Source organism: Rhea americana, unplaced genomic scaffold, assembly GCF_003343005.1.
Source record: "Rhea americana isolate MKP2758 unplaced genomic scaffold, rheAme1 scaffold_72, whole genome shotgun sequence".
Taxonomy (NCBI): domain Eukaryota; kingdom Metazoa; phylum Chordata; class Aves; order Rheiformes; family Rheidae; genus Rhea; species Rhea americana.
Window position 1 is genome coordinate 3,195,032 of NW_028186890.1, and position 6,000 is coordinate 3,201,031.

The following is a 6,000-nucleotide window of genomic DNA, read 5'->3' on the forward strand; positions in this document are numbered from 1 at the left end:
AGGAAGGGGTTAAAAACCAGAATTTTCATACCATAATATTGTCAGAGTACTGAGATTTTTCTTCTGGGGTTTAGGATAGAAGGCATAGGTGCTGTGAATCCGTAATACCTCCTTGTCAAGTGCTAGTACTGCTGACTTAGCTAAAAAGCATTTAACACCCACTTTGCCTTTTCTGATTGTAAATGTTTCCAGCCTGGATATGAAATCTGCCTCACTTTGTTTTGTTTTTAAAGCACTTCTTTTAAATGCTTGAGGTTTCCATAGCAGCCTATGCCATTTGTATAAATTGGAGTTCACTGGCTTGTCTTCCCTACACCTAACTTCTGTGGAGATCTTGCAGGTATCATCTCATTTTTTGGCATGCCTGGGAGTTACTTGTAAGTATTATATATAGTGGCTCAGCAGCAGATCACTATAAAAATGTTGGGCCTTCCCAAAGGGCCATTCACTCAGCAAGATGACAGATGTGTTTTCTTGCTTGTTGACCTGTATGATTTACCTCATTCTTTTTTCCTGTGTAACGTTCAGTGCAACTTTGGGTAGTTGTTGCAAGCACCGTTTAGAGTCGGGTCGGATGGCAGGTCTTTGGCCACTCACACTGTGAAGATAGGATAGCTAGAAGGCCTTGCTTTAAATGAAGGAAATGGGGATTATACTGAAGAATTTTAATCGGGCTAAGAATCAAGGAGATCTCTTGCACAGTCCCTGTCACTTGATCTAGGTTCTCCATCACAAAAAGCACAGAAGGTTTTGGTGGCTGAGCAAGACTAGCATCTGTGTTGAAGTCCCCAGGGCTTGTCTGGGTGGACTGTATTCACTTGATCTTTTCAGCTGAAAAGATTTCTGCCTGTAGCTGCTATGCGCAACTGCTTTGCCGTTTTCACGAGGATGTTCTGTCTCCTCAGTCCCGTAGTGAAGACGCAGTATGAACCCACASTGAAGAGCAGATTGACCGTAGAGCTACAAGTGACCTCCGGCAGYCCTCTGTCCCTGGACGTGTTTCCAGCCGTTCCCCTGCTCCAAGGTAGGCTGTCCTGCGAACCTGCAGARCAGAGACTGACCCAAGGAGTTAAGCTGGCTGAGAATGATCCCTAAAATAAAAAAAAATAAATAAAAAGCAGAAAAAATATCAGAAAACAGATCACTTGACAGAAATCCCAGGCTAGAAGAGCACCTGCGTTGCATGGGATGGGGGAATCGTGGCTGTGGCTAGTTACTGGCYACTGGGCCCTATTGCGTGCGGTAGGATGAGTTTTTGCTCTGTAGAGCTTATGATGCAGAGAGCAAAAGATGAAACTTGAACATACAAAGACACGATTTGCCTGGGGGTCTACTAGCCTAGAAATGCAACCTTCAGTCCCAATTTTGTGCCCTGTTTATTGGGTCATGGAGCTTACCCCACGTTTGTAGTATTCCCCTCGCCGTGTTTGCATCCTCGGGGCAGATCTGTGCTGGGTTTCTACGCTGTGCCGRGGAAGGAGGCAGCTTACCTGACCGGCCGCCGTCGACGTGAAGCGGCCGGGGCCCTCGGAAAGGAGGGAGCCCAAAAGGCAGGCTCCTGGGTCATTCGGGAGAAGCAAGCGGGGAGCCGTGGAAGTGGGGTTGAGAGCTGCCCGGTGGCGGTTTGCGGGCGGACGCAGGCTCCCCGCGTTACGCGGCCCGAGCGGCGCTAGCCGCCCCCGCAGCAGCGCGCAGCGGAGGGCGAGGAGGCGGGCGTGCGAGTAGGAAGGCGTCTGACAAACTGCGTAAGACGCGGTTTGCCAACGTCTGCGTTTCCCCAGCGGTGACGAAGCGTTTGCAGCGCGACGATAGACTGCTTCACCGGGACGGGCTGACAAGCCGGGGCGAAGAAATCCCGCCGGGCTGGGTGCGAGGGGAGCTGTGAAGCCCGACTGCGCCTGCCCTGTGCAGGGGCAGTGCGTTTTGGTGCTGCAGGTAGAATGAAATGGCCTGAGAGTTGGTGGCTTCTCCGTAAAAGCTCTGTATTTTGCACTGGTCAGTATTTGTCTTTCCTCTGATCTCCTCACTGTTCAACTGCTGGCTCAACCTCCCTTGCTTAGATCGAAATGGCTCTACTTCGTCTTAGTAAARCTTCCTTCTGATGTTGTGAAGCTCACTCCACGGTTTTGAGTACAGCRGGCTCTAATCTAACGGGGATAGGGTGATCATTTTTTTTCCTCTCTATTTGCCAGCATTAATGTTGCATTGGATCCTCCCCCTGAGGTAGGACTTTGGCTGCTGGCACCGTTATCATTCGGCTATGTATTTGTTTTCAGTATTTCTTGTTTAACACCCCTTAAAAATGTAAAAGGCTTCAGAGACTGAGTAAACAATGGTTGTGAGACACGATGTCTCAGTCTGATATTTCATCGTCAAGAAACTTTTCTTTAGTTTTACCTCGAGACTACGGTAAATTACTTTCCTGATCATTTAAAAACAGGCTTAAAAGGGGAGGAAAAAAAGTAAATGCGTTCTGTTGAAGTATCTGGCTGCTCTGCATTGCTCTTAGCCACAGAAGAAAGTAGAGGATGAAATACTTCAGAAGTGTTAGCATCCTATTTACATCTTACTAAGATTTTAAATCACAATTTGTGTGGGAAAGGTTTCTGTTTTGTGCGACTTTGAAAGAAGCCTGAGCTTCATTCATGCTCTTTGCTGATCCGTCTTGCTAGTTTTGAGGTTATTGGTCAGTTTTGACCARATTTGACAGAAATAAGTCACTCCTTTGGTTCTCGAAAAAATCAGCATTGGGTACAAAAGAGAAACCAAAATGAGTGTCACGCGCTAGCTACGGCTCTCTGTTGTGCTGGGTCTCCCTGCTGAGAAGCTGGGAAATCCCCCTCTCCTCAATCATCTGCCAGTAACATTTCTGCCTCGATTTGGGCAGCCAGACGCTTTGCCTTGGAGACAAGCTGGCCGGTCCCCAGCTCCCGGGCATCCAGGCCAAGAGCCGGGGGGCCGAGACGACCCCCCCCACCCCCCCAGAGTACATGGAGGCAGCTCTCTGCTGCACACGCAAAGGTTGCACGTAAATGAGCTTTTATTTTTTCTCCAAACTTTTTTTTTTGAAAATTTGTAAGGAAAAATATTTTTCAAGCATTTCATCCTGAAACTGAGTGTGGAGCACTTCTATCRCTCTCATGGTAAAGAAGTTCTTCCTCATATTCAGGTGGAACTTCCTGTGGTTCAGTTTGTGCCTGTTGCCTCTTGTCCTGTTGCTGGGCACCACTGAAAAGAGGATAGCTGTGTATTCACTTTGTATTTTCCTGCTTGAAAGCCAGTGACTGTTAGGTTGCAATAGTTGAATGTTTTTGGTATTATTCTAAAAACGGTTGTTTTGGTATGTGAACTATATTAGAAAAGAGAAAAGAAACTCCTTTCTCTTTTCTCAAGTCAGTTAAYTCAAGGAGCAACATTCTGAGCCATGTGCACAGTAAGTCACTGTGTGTGGCTTACAGAACAAAAAAAAAATAACTAAAAATGCTGTCTGGCAGGACAGCAAGAGGCAGATTTTACTCTCCAGCACTTTCTGAGTGGAAATACGAAAGACATCTGCTAGGGATGGGCTGAATCCATCCTGCTCTGAAGCAGATTGGGATGACTCATGAGAGAGGCCCCATGAACTCTTACAACGTGATTACAGCACTGCTCAGTTGTGTGGTACAACCCATAGTATCCAGGGTATCCAAACTGCCAAACTGGGATCACCCAACAACAAGTGATCTTAAGGAGGTTTTGGCCTTTGAAAGWTTTTTGTTTGTTTGTTTGTTTGTTTTTTAGCTACTGAAAGAGGTAGATTTCTCCCTGTCCCTCTCCGACTCCTTTCCCTCTGTGGCACCCAGTTTAGTAGCCAGCAGGAGGAATGGCTGAAAGGCTGGACATGTGTCTCATCAATGKTAGCAGTTGTCTCTTCTATGAAACTGGGATTTTGACTTTCCAAGACCCTACAGGTGTCTTGTGRGACAGGAGTGGGTATACCTACAGGAGTGGGTATTACATATAAAAAAATAGAGCATTTGAAATGTTCATGGCTGTGGGTGAGGGCCTGCTCTGGTCCCTCTTCCTTGCACGGCACCCTGGTGTGCAATGTGACTTCAGCTCTGTACTATGCGGAAGAGAAATCCACTCTTATGATCCACATGGCAGAGAGTTTCTGTAATCTATACGATGAGGTCACATTTCAAATACTGGGAGCAACCGAGATTAAAGCCGTGATTTAAGCCATTGGAATAAATATAGTTTTTACATTAGCGCATTGCAGACCTAACTTGGAGGATTATGTCACGGGTTATTTTTTTCTGAATTGTCTCAAATAAAATCTTAAGGCCTCCTAGTCATTACCATGGTGATGTTGCTCCAGCTCAGCAGTGAAATTTCCTAGACACTTTTATAATCGTAATTGTGAGGGAATTAAATGTTCATTTTGAAGTAAAACCAGTTTGTTCTCGTCCTGAACTTGCTTTATGAAACTAGATTGTCAGTTGGGACCGGGGATGCGTATTGCATTCCAGATACTAAGTTTTTTGGCCTTTTCTCTGCAGAGCCTTAGATCCTCTTACATTAAGGCTGAGCTGCTGGAGCAGATTAAATTTACCTTGCTTTACATGATGGTGAGCTGCTTTCCTCTGCTGCCAGAACAACTCTGCCGCGTCAAGCYCCAGTTTGTTTCCGCAGCACTGGCAAGCTTGGCCCCAGGAATCCTCCAAATATTTCTGCGGTCTTGTGCTCTTGAAGGGGTTTGCTGAGGAAACACAGTCTGGTTCTTGCTGCACTGCAGACTCGAGTTGTCAGGAATAAAAACCGCGTTGCAAATGGGTGTCTTGGAGAGAGAGTTGTTACAATGCAGTAAGGGCTCTGGAGGCTAAATTTAGATGCTCAAAATCAACATTAAAAACACACAGACTTCTCCAAACGGGAATGATTCAGTTTGACCAAACAGAAAACTGTTCCCATATTAAGTTAATTGTCTCTCCCAATAAAAAGGCTTCAGGCTGAAGCTGGCCCTAAAGCTGCTTTGGGGAGCCAAGGAGCAGGGAGACTGCAGCCAGACGTGTTGTAAAGCCAAAGCTTTTAGTGTTTCTTTTATGCTGGCAACAGGCAAAGCAGCCAACCTTCTGGAAACGTGCTAACAAGCGCCTCCGGTCATCTTTCTCCCAGACTTGTATTCTTGTTTTGTTTTACCCAGTTTGAGAAAGGGGCTGTAATTACAAGCGCTTGCCCTGGGTGGCCGTCGGCCTGGCCCGCGCGAGCGCGAGGCGTCGCCGCGGCCGGGGGAGCTGGAGGCGAGGAGGGGTTAGGGCCGAGCCCAAAGGCAGAGCTGGGACCTGCGCGTGGTGACCGCGCGCGGGGCTGCGCTGCGGTGCTGCGGGCCGGGCTCCAGCACGGGGCTTTCGTGCTGCGTGTAAGCTGCCGCTGGTCTCGGGAAGCGCTCGCCCGCCTCGGCGCGAAGGACGTGCTCTGCGACGGAAAGGCGGCGCGGGGGTCCTCGAGGACCTGCGAGCGTGCCGGGGCTGGYGGCGCTCGCCGCGGGCCGCACGCTGACCCTGCCCCCTCGCCGGCACGGATGAGTATTGCTGGCGCTAAGACTCTGCTTCCTTCGCGGCTCCTATCAAAGCATCAAAAATATCCTCYGCGTGGGTGACACTGCTGGGGAATATGTCTGTATGGGAGTTGTCTGACATCAGCCCCAGCGCGGGGACAGACTAACCATTTCAGACTCTTCCTCCCTCATACTTTTCTACCCAGCTTCCTTCCAGCTCCTTCCCTCTTCCAGTCATATGTTTTTCTTAAACCGGTGGTTTTCCCGCAGCTGATGCTCCTCAGCACGTGCAGCTTTGTAGCTTGGTCCCGACCTCCCAGCTTTGGCTGCAGCTCGCTCACGCTCCTTACGGTGCTGTTCGCCCGGGGCGCGGGGAGAGCATCGCCCCGGGGAAGCGCTGGAGACCTCCGCGGCGCGGGGGAGTATTGCGGGATGCCGCTAGGAGCAGCGCAGCGCAGCGG